This window comes from Salmo trutta, chromosome 37 (genome assembly GCF_901001165.1).
Source record: "Salmo trutta chromosome 37, fSalTru1.1, whole genome shotgun sequence".
Lineage (NCBI taxonomy): Eukaryota > Metazoa > Chordata > Actinopteri > Salmoniformes > Salmonidae > Salmo > Salmo trutta.
The window spans coordinates 16875498-16892246 of NC_042993.1; positions in this window are offsets into that span (position 1 = coordinate 16875498).

The following is a 16749-nucleotide window of genomic DNA, read 5'->3' on the forward strand; positions in this document are numbered from 1 at the left end:
AAATAATGGCACATTTAACTTAATGCTTTAAAAAAGATATTCATGTTTATTGAGCAGTGTTCATTTAATTTTAACTAGTCAGATCGACTTGAAATAGGATGTACAGCATACTGTATTATGTCTGTCAAATCTGCTATTTGTGGTGTGATTCTGAGGCCCCATATCTTCTGACAGCATAAGAAGTTTTGGGCCCAGTGAGCTGGAAACAGCGCATTTCTCAAGTATAAATGAAGACTTGTTACTGTATTGATTGATTGGAGCGGGTCGATGGCGAGGGGTAAAAATCGATGAGCTCGGTGTGGAGGCTGAGGGCGGGCTGAAGACTGATGCCCAGTCATGAACAGCCCGGTCCAGACCCTGTCACTATGCTCTCATAAATAAGCAAAGAAGACTGCAAGTTTCTTAAGAGAGGTAGAGCGAGGTGGTGGTGGTGTTGTCAGAGGGACAGACGCACACACTATCGCACCACTGTCAGCGTTAATTCCGTCACAGCTCCCACCCAGATGGCATTTGCACATAAAGCCACAGGAACAACTGTGCTGCCCTTATCCTTCCATCTTATCTCATGCTGGTTCCTTCTACCTTATTACCTGAGAGATCCTCGTTATCCGCTGTGTAACTGACAGAGAACATTCAAAGCAACGGGTCAGAGATGATAGAGAGAGAGAGAGAGAGAGGTGTTAGGAGTCTAGAAATTACCTTCAAGAAGAAGGAACAGCCTTGCTGCTGTTGTGGAAGCATCTGCTTGACATGACTGTCTGTCTGGCAGTTGGTTCCCTCATTGTACATTCCCCTCACACCTCCCTTTCAGATACAACATCATATTTGATAGCAACAGAAACCATCACCAGCTCTAGCAAATGAAAAATGTCATAGATGATTAGGAAAAGGTATTGCTTTGAAAAGTGACTTCTGACCGCTGCCCCTTAACACTCTGAAGATGATTCAGTCTCCAGGTACAACACAGGCACTAAGTATCAGCCAATCCTCTTTGGCCTTGACTCCCTCATATCATGGGGACCAGAATAAGACAAATCACCAAAGATCTACTAGCTTCATAACATATGTGACCTTAATAAAAAATAAATCAATGTGTTGTGGATGCAAACACTGAAGCATTGGAACATTTACTTCACATTTCATCCTAGGAGAAGTGCAAGATCAGACTCCCTTCTGAATAGTTTGTATCTCCAGTATGACACTGTGAGCCAATGTATCAGACTGAGGTGAATACAGGATCAAATGAATAAAGTCAAGCCAGTGGGGTGGGAGATATGAACACCTGTCCATCCAGCCCTGGGAATGCCCTGTAGACAGACAGATGTTTTCCTGCGATGACCTCTGTGATATAAACATGCTGCTGGCAGCGGATATGTTTCACTGTTAACCTGCTTCGTCTACCAAATACAGAACAGATAAGGACAACAGGAAATGGGTTTTCATAGTTGCTCCCATGCTATCCCAATTACCGCCTAATTTCATGGAGCTGCCCTGTGGATGTGTAGAAATGTAATGTAATGTTAGGGCTTCATTTGCCCATTCACCTCACATTTTAATTAGAAATCCCTTATCAATGTTCAAGAGTGAGTTTAATCAAATATTTTGACAACAGAATGTGTATCCCAGCTAGCACATTTGGTTCCTTGGAAGTTGTGGGAATGTAAGTTTTTGGTTCTGGGAACTAAGTCATACGTTTCCTGATCGGTAAAACAAAAAGGTTTTTAAACGTTCTGAGAATGGAAGTTGTCACGGTTGTCGAAAAGTGGAGCGGACCAAAGTGCAGCGTGTGTGTCGTTCCACATTTTATTTATACTGTGAAACTACGCAATACATAAATAAACTGCATGACAAAACGTGACGCAGAGGTGAAACATACACTACTCAAAATGAATCTCCCACAAACCCAGGTGGGACAAACACCAACTTAAATATGACCTCCAATTAGAGACAACGATGACCAGCTGCCTCTAACTGGAGATCATCTCAAACAAAGCCCAACATAGAACAAAATTTAGAACAACCCAACATAGAAATACAAAACTAGAACATAACAACATAGAAAAACTAAACTAGAAAACCCCCCTGTCATGCCCTGACCTACTCTACCATAGAAAATAACAGCTTACCATGGTCAGGACATGCCAGAAGTGAACATTTCACCTGTTCTGGGAATGTTCATTTTTAGGTTGCAGGGAGGTTCTGAGAATGTTTTACTATGTTTCCCTGAAGGTTTTCCAGGGAGGTTTATTAACGTTCTGAGAATGAAAATTATAGTTTATTTAGAGGTTTTTGAATAACAACCGTAAATCCTTTACTAAATGTTTCAATAAGACTGCTAGCTTAGGTTAACTGTTTTAAACGCCAAGCACAGATGGGGCACAAATTAATTTGCTTAGGCATTAATCATGCAAACACATTTATTTTTTATTGTGGCATGGCGTCAGTGAGATTTTAACCTATGATCATCTGTTCTCTATCCATGTAATTAATCCACTGCTCCACCAGGATGGAGTTAGCGTGCAATGTTTTTTAACTTATACAAAGCTGTTACTTTTATTCTGTTCAAACTGTCACGTCCTGACCAGTAAAGGGCTTATTTGTTATTGTAGTTTGGTCAGGACGTGGCAGAGGGTGTTTGTTTAGAATATTTAGGGGTTTGTTATATTATGTGTTTATGTAGAAGGGGTATTTGTTTAGAGTGTTTCGGGCTTTATTGGGTTATGTGTTTATGTAGAGGGGTGTTGGTTTAGAGTGTACCGGGGTTTTAGGTTTAGGTTCTAGGTTAGTGTATTCTATGTTAGTTCTAGGTTGTTTACATCTATGTTCAGTTTATTGATTTGATCTTCAATTGGAGGCAGCTGTTTCTCGTTGCCTCTGATTGAAGGTCCTATGTATAGGGGTTGTTTTGTATGGGGTATTGTGGGTAGTTGTAGTTGCATAGCTTTGTGTTTAGCCTGCATCCTGTTTGTACGTTTTTCTTGTTTTCGTGTTCAATAAAAGTAAATATGAGCACAAACAGACCCCATTTCAAAGGAAACCAGCACTCATTAAGATTAGGTGTGACCAATTAGTGGGTATGGCCAACACACCTGAATACACTTAACAAGATAGAGGATAGAGAGAGATTTGTTGATGCTGAAAACGGGATGTATGTTTTTAAATATTCTTTGAACATTATTAATGTTTTCTTGTAGTTTTTATGGAAAGTTTTCATAATGTTCTGACGAAATTACTTTAAATATAATCATGATGAAACTTGGAGAAAACGTTATGCTGAAGTATTGAAATTTCCACAGAAGAACTTCGTTTCTTAACGTTCTTGGAACAATTTGAGTACATTGCTTTAAATAGAACCATGAGGAAACCTGTAGAAAACGTTATGCTGAAGTATTGACAATTCCACAGAAGAATGTTATTTCTTAACGTTCTCTGAACTATTTAATAACATTCCCAATGTCAAACCAGTTGGAGAACGTTCCTAGAACATTACCAAAAATTACATGAAATGTAAACATGTTTGAACTTTTAGGAAACGTTCTGTTAAAGTAATAAAATACCAAGAAAATAACTTGTGTGCTGAGAATGTTCCAAAGCCAAGCAACTATCCTGCACCATTCCAGAACGTTGTGGGAAGATTGTATGCAAAATAACCATCGGACAACGACACTCTTACCAAGCTCAAGAAACATATGGTTCTTAGAATGTTACAGGATGTGCTGGCTGGGGTATGTGTGTGCAATATGCTATAACTTTGTTTGTATTTGTATCATAAAGTTGTAGGTCAACTGTTCTCTGCTAGAAGTGGCTTTGAGCAATGCCATGTAGGAGAGGCTGAACTACATTCTTAGAAAAAAAGGTCTTATCTTGAACCTAAAAAGGTTATTCATCTGTACCCATAGGAGAACCCTTTCAAGAACCCTTTTTGGTTCCAGGTAGAACCTTTTTGACCTCCATGTAGAACCTTTTAACAGTGAGGGTTCTAAATGGAACTTAAAAGATTTCTTCCTGGAACCAAAAATGGTTCTACTTGGAATCAAAAAGGTTTCTCCTATGGGAACAGCTGAAGAACCCTTTTGGAACCCTTTTTTCTAAGAGCCTATAGAACCACATGTACCACACTTTATGAGAGGATATTTAATGTCGGGATGAAGCGATCAACCCGGTAAAAATGGATGCTCCCTGAAGACAGAACAGAAATGACTAGGATGGTGTCAAGGAGAACTGGCACTGTAGAAAGAGCTCATCAACATACCACTGAATGTCTCTGCCGAAGCATTCTGCCAGGTGGGCACAGATAGAGAAATGGTTCAGACAAACTTTATGTGTAGGAAATACTGGTTATGTTCGAAAACAAGTGCAAAACGTGTCTCTCATGAGCAGAAATCTCATATCTGATCTCTTATGTGAGCACTAAATTGCAGGGAGATTGTATTTCATAAAGAAAATACATTACCAGCTAGGCTTCCAGGGATCAAGAGCATATAGTATTTCAAGACATCAAAGGAAAGCAATCATATCACTGTGATGTTACAATGTATGACACAGTCGTCTCAGCTCTATCCATTCAGCAGTGGAACACATTATTTAAATTCAGAGCCTTATTCACAATCACTGGCATATAAAGCTCTAAATGCAGCACAGGTAATCCTTATCACAAGCAACAACTACAGTAGCCTACCATACGGTACACTCTTAGGAAAAAAGGTGCTATCTAAATCCTAAAATAGTTTTTCAGCTGTCCCCATAGGAGAAACCTTTGAAGAACCCCTTTGGTTCCAGGTAGAACCCTTTTGAGTTCCTTTTACACAGAGGGTTCTACATGGAACTACATGGAATTCATATTGGACTGTAGCTTTGAAAGTCAAAGGATATATGTAGGCTATCTCTTATTGAATGTCTCCTGACAATGTCTAGGTGGCAAGTTGTTTAAGACAACACAGCATGGTAACAACATGACAACACAGCATGGTAACAACACAACATGACAACACAGCATGGTAACAACACAACATGACAACAACATGTACAAGCATGTGAAAAATATTATATTCTATTCCCAAGGAGGAAGCTTATTAGGAAGACCTCAAATATAGAATATTTACAAATATATAACCACTCTCCAGTGCATGGTAGAGGTTAAGGGATAAAGTTCATGTTCATTTGGAGAATAAAACTAAAAACCAGTAAAGATTGCTGTCATATAATATCAATGTTAACATAGCTTTTAAATCTAATGTGATATGTATATTGAGCCACTCCTTTAGAGTTTATGCTCCCTTAAAAGATTCATCAAATATTTATCCAACCTCTTAGAGTGCTGTGCACTGCAGTTTTATGTGTCGATGGAGTTAATGAATCGAAGACAGATGAGAGGATGAGTGACAGGCAGAGTCATTTGGTTATGTATGTGATGTCTATTACCTGCTGATGGGACAAACAGCTTATTTGACCTTCTGATGACACACAATTCTCAGATCTGTGTCTGCCATGGCTGCCATGTTTGGGAGCCCAATGAGCCCAGGACTCATTTTTGAAGGTGCCCTGAGGACAACAAATTCAACTAATTAAGCACAAATATTCCAATAAAGAAATAATTAAAAACTACAGGTTACAATAAAGAAAAACTACAAACCAGAATAAATGTTAATATTTAATCAAAACAAATACAATTGTAATTTAACAAGTTCAGCATTAGACTCCTAAACTGCCTTAGTGGCACTAGGGAAACAAGACACAGCGAGTTCTGCAGGTTATTCCAAAAATGATGGGCATTAAAACTGAAGGTGGATTTACCTCATTCGTTAACCAAAATGTAACTTATGTGATATAGGGGACTTTAATGAGGACCAGCCAACCATTTGATACAGGACACAGTGATGCATATTAAAACTGTCACCTGTCCTCTCGAGTGGTGCAGTGGTCTAAGGTACTGCATCACAGTGCTAGCTGTGCCACAAGAGATCCTGGTTCGAGTCCAGGCTCTGTTGCAGCCGGCTGCGACCAGGAGACCCATGGGATGGCCCAGCATCATCTGGGTTAGGGGAGGGTTTGGCTGTCAGGGATGTCCTTGTCCCATCGCGCTCTAGTGACTCCTGTGGTGGGCCGGGCACATGCATGCTGACACGGTTGCCAGGTGTACGGTGTTTCCTCTGACACATTGGTGTGGCTGGCTTTTTTTTTAATGTTTTTTTTTAACCTTTATTTAACTAGGCAAGTCAGTTAAGAACAAATTCTTATTTTCAATGATGGCCTAGGAACTGTGGGTTAACTGCCTTGTTCAGGGGCAGAACGACAGATGTTTACCTTGTCAGCTGGGCTACCTGCCGCCCCAGGCTATCTGCCGGCTAACCACTAGGCTACCTGCCGCCCCAGGCTACCTGCCGGCTTCTGGGTTAAGCGGGCATTGTGTCAAGAAGCAGTGCGGCTTGGTTGGGTCGTGTTTCGCGTGAATTGGGGCTCTTAACCTTCACCTCTCCTGAGTCCATATGGGTGTTGCAGTGATGAGACAAGACTGTAATTACCAATTGGATACCACGAAAAAGGGGAGAAAAAGGGGTAAAAGTTACAAAAAATAAATCACATTTCTTATTATTTTTTATTTTTTATTGAACTGTCACCTGTGATAAAACAAAGGCTGTGGTGGTAGACCACATCCAAAGATTTAAGACTAGTGGCTGCTGCATTCTGTGTAAATGGTGTCACCATTGTCAAGAACTGGCAAGAAAGTTGACTGTAAAATCTGCTTCCTGCTGTTTAGGGAGAGGCAAGATCTATTTTTTTAATAACTAGCTCATCAGTATGTTTTTTAAACGTTAAACCCGATCGATGGGAGAACCATTCAATTAATAAATAAAGTGCCTTCAGAAAGTATTCACACTCCTTTTGTTGTGTTACAGCCTGAATTAAACATTTATTAAATTGAGATTTTGTGTCACTGGCCTACACACAATACCCCATAATGTCAAATTGACAAATTAATAAAAAATGAAAAGCTGAAATGTCTTGAGTCAGTAAGTATCCAACGCCTTTGTTATGGCAAGCCTAAATAAGTTCAGGAGTAACATTTGCTTAACAAGTCACATAATAAGTTGCACGGACTTACTCTTTGTTTAATAATAGTGTATAACCTGATTTTTGAATGACTACCTCATCTCTGCACCCCACACATACAATTATCTGTAAGGTCCCTCAGTTGAGCAGTAAATTTTAAACGCAGATTCAACCACAAAGACCAGGGAGGGTTTCCAATACCTTGTGAAGAAGGGCACCTGTTGGTAGATGGGCAAAACATTTAAAAAAGCAGACGTTGAATATCCCTTTGAGCATGTTGAACTTATTTATTACACTTTGGATGGTGCAACTTAGTTGCTGAAGAGGAAGGAAACTGCTCAGGGATTTCACCATGATGCCAAGGGTGACTTTAAAACATTTATAGAGTTTAATGGCTGTGATAGGAGAAAACTGAGTATGGATCAACAACATTGAATTTACTCCACAATACTAATCTAAATGACAGAGTGAAAATAGGGAAAACCTTTACAGAATAAAACATATTCCAAAACATGCATCCTGTTTGCATTAAGGCACTAAAGTAAAACTGCAAAAAATGTGGCAAAGAAATTAATTATGTTTGTCTTCTGCAAGGACTAGGGAGTTGTCTAGGATAGAAATTAAAGGAATAGAGCTACACCCGTTTAAATGAGTGGATATTGTTATTTCAGCCACACCAGTTGCTAGCAGGATTTATAAAATCAGGCACACAAACATGCAATCTCCATAGACAAACATTGGCAGTAGAATGGCTTGTACTGAAGAGCTCAGTGACTTTCAACATGGCACCATCACAGGATGTCACCTTTCCAACAAGTCAGTTGTAAAATTTCTGCCCTGCTAGAGCTGCCCCGGTCAACTGTAAGTGCTGTCATTGTGAAGTGGAAACATCTAGGACCAACAACGGTTTAGCCGAAAAGCGGTAGGCCACACAAGCTCACAGACGGGATCACTAAGTGCTGAAGAGCGTAGCGCATAAAAAAATACTCAGTACCGAGTTCCAAACTGCCTCTGGAAGCAACATCAGCACAATAACTGTCCCAATGCATAGTGCCAACTGTAAAGTTTGGTGGAGGAGGAATAATGGTCTGGGGCTGTTTTTCAGGGTTCGGGCTAGGTCCCTTAGTTCCAGTGAATCGAAATCTAAATGCTATAGCATACAATGACGTTCTAGACGATTCTGTGCTTCGAACTTTGTGTAAACAGTTTGGGGAAGGCCCTTTCCTCTTTCAGCATGACAGTGCCCCCGTCCACAAAGCGAGGTCCATACATAAATGGTTTGCCGAGATCTGTGTGGAAAAACGTGACTGGCCTGCACAGAGCCCTGGCCTTAACCCCATCGAACACCTTTGGGATTGATTTGAACACTGACTGTGAGCCAGGCCTAATTGCCCAACATCAGTGCCAAACCTCACTAATGCTCTTGTGGCTGAATGGAAGCAAGTCCCTGCAGCAATGTTGCACTTTTTTATTTTTATTTAACCTTAATTTAACTAGGCAAGTCAGTTTAGAACAAATTCTTATTTACAATGACGGCCTACCGAATGACAAAAGGCCTTATGCTGTGAGGACAAAACACACATCACGACAAGAAACACTACATAAAGAGAGACCTAAGACAACAACATAGCAAGGCAGCGACACATATGACAACACAGCATGGTAGCTGCAGTAGATATCTCAGATGGGAGGGAGCGAGGCCTAAGAGGGTTTTACAAACAAGCATTAACCAGTGGGTCTTGCGACGGGTATATATTGAGATGACCAGTTTACAGAGGAGTATAGAGTGCAGTGATATATCCTATAAGGAGCATTGGTGGCAAATCTGATGGTCGAATGGTAAAGAACATCTAGCTGCTTGAGAGCACCCTTACCTGCTGATCTATAAATTACGTCTCCTTGATCTAGCATGGGTAGGATGGTCATCTGAATCAGGGTTAGTTTGGCAGCTGGGGTGAAAGAGGAATGATTATGATAGAGGAAACCAAGTCTAGATTTAACTTTAGCCTGCAGCTTTGATATGCACTGAGAGAAGGACAGTGTACCAACTAGCTATACTCCCAAGTACTTGTATGAGGTGACTATCTCAAGCTCTAAACCCTCAGAGATAGTAATCACACCTGTGGGGAGAGGGGCATTCGTCTTACCAAAACTCATGATCTTTGTTTTGGAGGTGGTCAGAACAAGGTTAAGGGCAGAGAAAGCTTGCTGGACACTAAGAAGGCTTTGTTGTAGAGCGTTTGTGTTAAACGGGGGGACCAACTCCATATCAATGCCCATGATTTTGGAATGAGATGTTCGATGAGCATGTGTACACATACTTTTGGCCATTTAGTGTAAGCACAGGCAAAATCCTAGAGGAAAACCTGGTTCAGTCTGCTTTCCAACAGTCACTGGAAGACAAATTCACTTTTCAGCGGGACATGAACCTTAAACACAAGGCAAATATAGACTGGAGTTGCTTACTAAGATAACATTGAATGTTCCAGAGTGGCCTAGTAACAGTTTTTATTTAAATATATGGCAAGACTATCTAGCAATGATCAACAACCAATTTGACAGAGCTTTAACAATTTTATTTTACAATCCATGTGTGCAAAGCTCTTACCCAGAAATACTCACAGCTGTAATCGCTGCCAAAGGTGATTCTAACATGTATTGACTTAGGGCGGCAGGTAACCTGGTTGTTAGAGCGTTGGACTTGTAACTGAAAGGTTGCAAGATCAAATCCCGAGCTGACAAGGTGAAAATCTGTTGTTCTGCCCCTGAACAAGGCAGTTAACCCACTGTTCCTCGGTAGGCCGTCATTGAAAATAAGAATTTGTTCTTAACTGACTTGCCTAGTTAAGTAAAGGTAAAATAAAAAAAGGGTGTGAATACTTATGTAAATTAAATATTTATTTTTCTATACATTTGCAAACATTTCCTTTTTTTGACTATTTAAAAATCTATTTAATCCATTTTGAAATCAGGCCATAGCACAACAAAATGTGGAATAATTCAAAGGGTATGAATACTTTCTGAAGGCACTGGTTGTAGTTAATCTGAAACATTATTGTGAGAATTAGAGAACAAGCTATATTTACAGTGAATTCAGAAAGTATTCAGACCCCTTGACTTTTTCCACATTTTGTAACGTTACAGCCTTATTCTAAAATGGAATAAATCGTTTTTTCCCCTCATCAATCTATGCACAATACCCCATAATGACAAAGCAAAAACAGGTTTTTAGAAAATTTAAATGGTTACTTGTATAGTGGAGTCTTGCTAGCTAGCTAAACAATGAACCATAATCTCAACTCATGACATTACTACCCTGCATGAATCTGCAGGTAGCTATCCAACCAGGTTCAATGTTAGCTAGCTAACATTAGGCTATAACTAGCCAAGCTAATGGCTCTGATACAGATCATACACGTAACGTTAGCTAGCGAGCCAGCCAGCTAACGTTAGCTAGCCAACAGTACACTTTAACTTGAAATGAAAATGACTGTCTGCCAAAATTAGAAACATATAATATCTGATAATGTAGCTAGCTAGACTATCTTACCCGTATACATGGATGGACACTTATCCCTCTCTGTCACGGATGCCATGGTTGTCCTTAGTTTGAAGATGTAATCCGAATACAGGTGTCATACTGTAATTCCACTGATTTCAAAACTAGCTAACATACTGTAATTCCACTGATTTCAAAACTCGGTCCTCCAGAAAGTGGAGAGCAACACTTATGCAGTTCTACTACGCAATATATTTAGAAAAAAAGCTGAATTAGACAGGATTACCTACACATACTGACCAGCTCAAATAGACAGAAACGTGCTACATGGCAGACCAATCCGAACCCATCTCTCGGCATGTCCAGCACACTCATTATCTCAGCCAATCATGGCTAGCGGGAAGGTTGCTGGCTTTTTCTGTGGTAAACCAATTAGGCTCGTAATTAAACAATTGTATTCCTATTTACAGATGGCATACAAGTTTGTTATTACGGCGCATGAAAGTTCACATGTTTCAGAAGGCATTTCTTCCACAAAAAAAATAATTTTGATTAAAAAACTAAGTTTACATTCCTGTGAAGTAGTGACGCGTGACATACGCCTAGTTTCTGAAGCGAGTCACAAATCTGTGTGCACGACCAATAAACTTTGATTTGTTTTGATTATGTCTAGGTTTAAAATCGGATTGGTGCACATTAAGAAAAGATTTAGAAGTAAAAAAGTTATTTGCTGTGAGTTGGTCAGGGATTCTAAAACTTTGGAAAGGCAGGATCATTTGGAAATTGGACGGTATGTAACGGCCGTCGTATGAAGTGGACCAAGGCGCAGCGGGTTGAGTGCAAATTTTAACTTTATTAGAACACTTACTAAACAAAACAAGAAAACGAACAGACGACAAACAGTAATGCAGGCTACACACACCTATGCACAAACAACCTCCCACACTTCCCATTACAAACACACCCCTATTCATAGGACCTTCAATCAGAGGCAACGAGGAACAGCTGCCTCCAATTGAAGGCCAATCCCAATAAACTAACCATAGAACTAAACACCCTAGATCTAACATAGAAATACACTAACCTAAAACATAACCCATAAACCCCGGAACACTCTAAACAAACACCCCTCTACATAACTGTCACGTCCTGGCCAGTATAAGGGTTAATTAGTATTGTAGTTTGGTCAGGACGTGGCAGAGGGTATTTGTTTTATGTGGTTCAGGGTGGTGTGTTTGTTTAAAGGGTGTTTGATTTAGTATTTCCGGGATTTTGGTTTATGGTCTAGGTTTATGTATGTCTATGTGGAATCTAGTGAGTGTATGTCTATGGGTGCTTAATTGGGGTTGGGACTCTCAATTGAAGGCAGGTGTTTTCTCTTTGCCTTTGATTGAGAGTCCCATATATTGGGGTGTGTTTGTGATTCGTGGGTGATTGTTCTGTGTTTAGCCTTGTTCCTTACCAGACTGTTTTTTGTTGATCGTTCGTTCTTTGTTATTTTGGTGTTCATTTTGTATTTATTAAAAAGCAAGATGAGCATACACATACCTGCTGCGTTTTGGTCCTCCTTCACCGACGACAACAGTGACAGAATCACCCACCAACTATGGACCAAGCAGCAGAGGAAGGAGCAGAGGGACTTCGAGTTGGACTGGCGGGAGAAGTGGACCTGGGAGGAAGTTCTAGACGGGGCCGGACCTTGTTACCAGGCTGGGGATTATCGCCGCCCGCAGTGGGAAATTGAGGCAGCCAAGGCAGAGAGGCGGAGGTACGAGGCCATGGACGCGCTGAGGGAGAAGCACGAGAGGCACCCACAATAATTTTTTTTGGGGGGGCACACGGGTAGTTTGGCTAGGCGTAGGAAGAGCCGGAAGCCAGCTACCCGTGGTTATATGGAGGAGCGTATGGGGTGGAGAGCGCTATGTTTCGCTGAGAAGCGCACTATCTCACCCATACGCACGCACAGTCCGGTGCGAGTTATTCCAGCCCCTCGCAGGTGCCGTGCTAGAGCGGGCATCCAGCTTGGTAGGAGGATGCCTGCGCAGCGCATCTGGTCGCCGGTACGCCTCCGAGGACCAGGCTACCCAACTCCCGCTCTACGCACGGCTACCATCAGGCCCCTGCACAGCCCAGTCTGCCCTGTACGAGCACCCCGCTCGTACAGGGCTACTAGTTCCATCCAGCCAAGGCGGGTTGTGCAGGAGGTAAGATCTAGACCGGCTGTGCGCCTCCATAGCCCTGGGTTTCCAGCTCCTGTCTCTCGTGCGGACCCGGAAGTGCGTCAACCCAGTCCGACTCGTCCTGTTCCCGCTCCCCGCACTAGCCTTCAAGTGCGTAAACCCAGCCCCGCCAGTCAACAGTCGTCGGAGCTGCCCGCCAGTCGACAGTCGTCGGAGCTGCCCGCCAGTCGACAGTCGTCGGAGCTGCCCGCCAGTCGACAGTCGCCGGAGTGGCCAGACTGCGCTGAACTGCCGGAGTGGCCAGACTGCGCTGAACTGCCGGAGTGGCCAGACTGCGCTGAACTGCCGGAGTGGCCAGACTGCCCTGAACTGCCGGAGTGGCCAGACTGCCCTGAACTGCCGGAGTGGCCAGACTGCCCTGAACTGCCGGAGTGGCCAGACTGCCCTGAACTGCCGGAGTGGCCAGACTGCCCTGAACTGCCGGAGTGGCCAGACTGCCCCGAGCTGCCAGACTGCCCTGAACTGCCCCGAGCTGCCAGACTGCCCAGACTGTCCCGAGCTGCCAGACTGCCCAGACTGTCCCGAGCTGCCAGACTGCCCAGACTGTCCCGAGCTGCCAGACTGCCCAGACTGTCCCGAGCTGCCAGACTGCCCAGACTGTCCCGAGCTGCCAGACTGTCCCGAGCTGCCAGACTGTCCCGAGCTGCCAGACTGGCCAGACTGCCCCGAGCTGCCAGACTGGCCAGACTGCCCCGAGCTGCCAGACTGGCCAGACTGCCCCGAGCTGCCAGACTGGCCAGACTGCCCCGAGCTGCCAGACTGGCCAGACTGCCCCGAACTGCCAGAGTGGCCCGACTGCCCGGAACGGCCAGAACCGGAGCCACCTCCTGATATAGGTGGGTTGGGGAGGGGGGGTGTAGCACAGTGCCGTCGTTGACGGCAGCCACCCTCCCTTCCCTCCCTTTAGTAGAGGTTAATTTTTGTTTTGTTGTTTGGGGTTGTTGTTTTGGTTTTGTTTTTTGTTTTAAAGGTGCTTCCGGGGTTAGCACCTTTAAGGGGGGGGGTACTGTCACGTCCTGGCCAGTATAAGGGTTAATTAGTATTGTAGTTTGGTCAGGACGTGGCAGGGGGTATTTGTTTTATGTGGTTCAGGGTGGTGTGTTTGTTTAAAGGGTGTTTGATTTAGTATTTCTGGGGTTTTGGTTTATGGTCTAGGTTTATGTATGTCTATGTGGAATCTAGTGAGTGTATGTCTATGGGTGCTTAATTGGGGTTGGGACTCTCAATTGAAGGCAGGTGTTTTCTCTTTGCCTTTGATTGAGAGTCCCATATATTGGAGTGTGTTTGTGTTTGTGATTCGTGGGTGATTGTTCTGTGTTTAGCCTTGTTCCTTACCAGACTGTTTTTTGTTGATCGTTCGTTCTTTGTTATTTTGGTGTTCATTTTGTATTTATTAAAAAGCAAGATGAGCATACACATACCTGCTGCGTTTTGGTCCTCCTTCACCGACGACAGACAACAGTGACAATAACACATATCCCAACACACCCTGAACCACATAAAACAAACACCCCCTGCCATGTCCTGACCAAACTACAATAACAAATAACCCCTTTACTGGTCAGGACGTGACACGGTAGTTATCTACTGTAAGTAAGAAGGATCTCCTCCTTTATGTAGGGGGAGGACATGTGCCACTTTCCAGATCTTAGGGAAAACACCAGAAACAATAGTCAAGTAAAAAATATAGGTCAATGGTTCTGCAATTAGTGGGGCAGAGAGCTGCAGTAAGAAGCATTGGTGGAAAAAGTACTCCAATACCTTAATAGAAAATGACTCAAGTAAAAGTGAAAGTTACCGTAAAATATGACTTGAGTAAAAGTCAAAGTATTTTATTTTAAATATATGTAAGTATCAAAAGTAAATGTAATTGCTCAAATATTCTTAAGTATCAAAAGTTTAAATCATTTCTTATATCTTCTATCAAGCCAAACAGACTGCACAACTTTATTTTATTTTTTAACTTATGGATAGCCAAGGGCACGCTCCAACACAACACATCATTTACAAGTAAAGCAGTTGTCTTTAGTGATCAGAGGCACTGGGGATGACCAGGGATGTTCTCTTGATAAGTGTGTGAATTTGACCATTTCCCTGTGCTGCTAAGCATTGAAAATGTAAAGGGTACTTTTGGGTGTCAGGGAAAATGTATGGAGTAAAAAGTACATTATTTTCTTTAGGAATGTAGTGAAGTAAAAGTTGTCAAAAATATAAAGAGTAAAGTACATATAATCCAAAAAAGACTTAAGTAGTACTTTAAAGTATTTTTACTTAAGTACTTTACACCACTGGTAAGAAGAGATCAAGTGAATCAGCCCCTATGGATTTTTTTTTACATCAAACTTTGGCTAAGCACTTAATACATCATAGACATCAAATGCTTGAAATTAAAATAAAGTATTTGAGTCTTTTAGAGCATCATTGTTCTGAGGTGACTAAAGGACTCTAGTGGAATGACATTACTTTTTGGAAACTTTCCTTTCAAACATGTGGCCAAATGAAGCAAAATCGTTACAAATAAATAACAAATTAAAATGTTGTCTGGTATGGGACCAGAAGCTGTCAAGCTGCTGGGGCAACGAGGGGGTCGAGTTTTGTTTAAAAGATTTGACCTCTTTCCAGAAGTTATCTGGATTACCACCACTCTCAGATACACAATTCAAGAAATATGTTGATTTTGCTTTTCTAACGAGAGATAGACATCAATTTATGAAATATCTGAAGGACTGCCAATCAGACGTAGAATTGTAGCCTGTCAACTATGTGTCTGTCTATCCCTGTTCTCTCCTCTCTGCACAGGCCATACAAACGTTTCACACCGCGTGACCGCTGCCACTCTAACCTGGTGGTCCCAGCGCGCACAACCCACGTGGAGTTCCAGGTCTCCGGCAGCCTCAGGAACTGCCGGTCTGCGGCCAACAAGGCAGAGTTCATCTCAGCCTATGCTACCCTCCAGTCCCTCGACTTCTTGGCGCTGACGGAAACATGGATTACCACAGAAAACACTGCTACTCCTACTGCTCTCTCCTCGTCTGACCACGTGTTCTCGCATACCCCAAGAGCATCTGGTCAGCGGGGTGGAATCCTCATCTCTCCCAAGTGGACATTCTCTCTTTCTCCCCTGACCCATCTGTCTATCTCCTCCTTTGAATTCCATGCTGTCACAGTCACTAGCCCATTCAAGCTTAACATCCTTATCATTTATCGCCCTCCAGGTTCCCTTGGAGAGTTCATCAATGAGCTTGACGCCCTGATAAGTTCCTTTCCTGAGGATAGCTCATCCCTCACAGTTCTGGGTGACTTTAACCTCCCTACGTCTACCTTTGACTCATTTCTCTCTGCCTCCTTCTTTCCTCTCCTCTTTTGACCTCACCCTCTCACCGTCCCCCCCCTACTCACAAGGCAGGCAATACGCTTGACCTCATCTTTACTAGATGCTGTTCTTCTACTAATCTCACTGCAACTCCCCTCCAAGTCTCCGACCACTACCTTGTATCCTTTTCCCTCTCGCTCTCCTCCAACACTACTCACTCTGCCCTACTCAGATGGTATTGCGCCGTCGCAACCTTCGCTCTCTCTCTCCTGCTACTCTCTCCTCTTCCATCCTATCATCTCTTCCCTCTGCTCAATCCTTCTCCAACCAATCTCCTGATTCTGCCTCCTCAACCTCCTCTCCTCCCTTTCTGCATCCTTTGACTTTCTATGTCCCCTATCCTCCCGGCCGGCTCGGTCCTCCCCTCCTGCTCCGTGGCTTGACGACTCATTGCGAGCTCACAGAACAGGGCTCCGGGCAGCCGAGCGAAAATGGAGGAAAACTAGCCTCCCTGCGGACCTGGCATCTTTTCACTCCCTCCTCGCTACATTTTCTTCCTCTGTTTCTGCTGCTAAAGCCACTTTCTACCACTCTAAATTCCAAGCATCTGCCTCTAACCCTAGGAAGCTCTTTGCCACCTTCTCCTC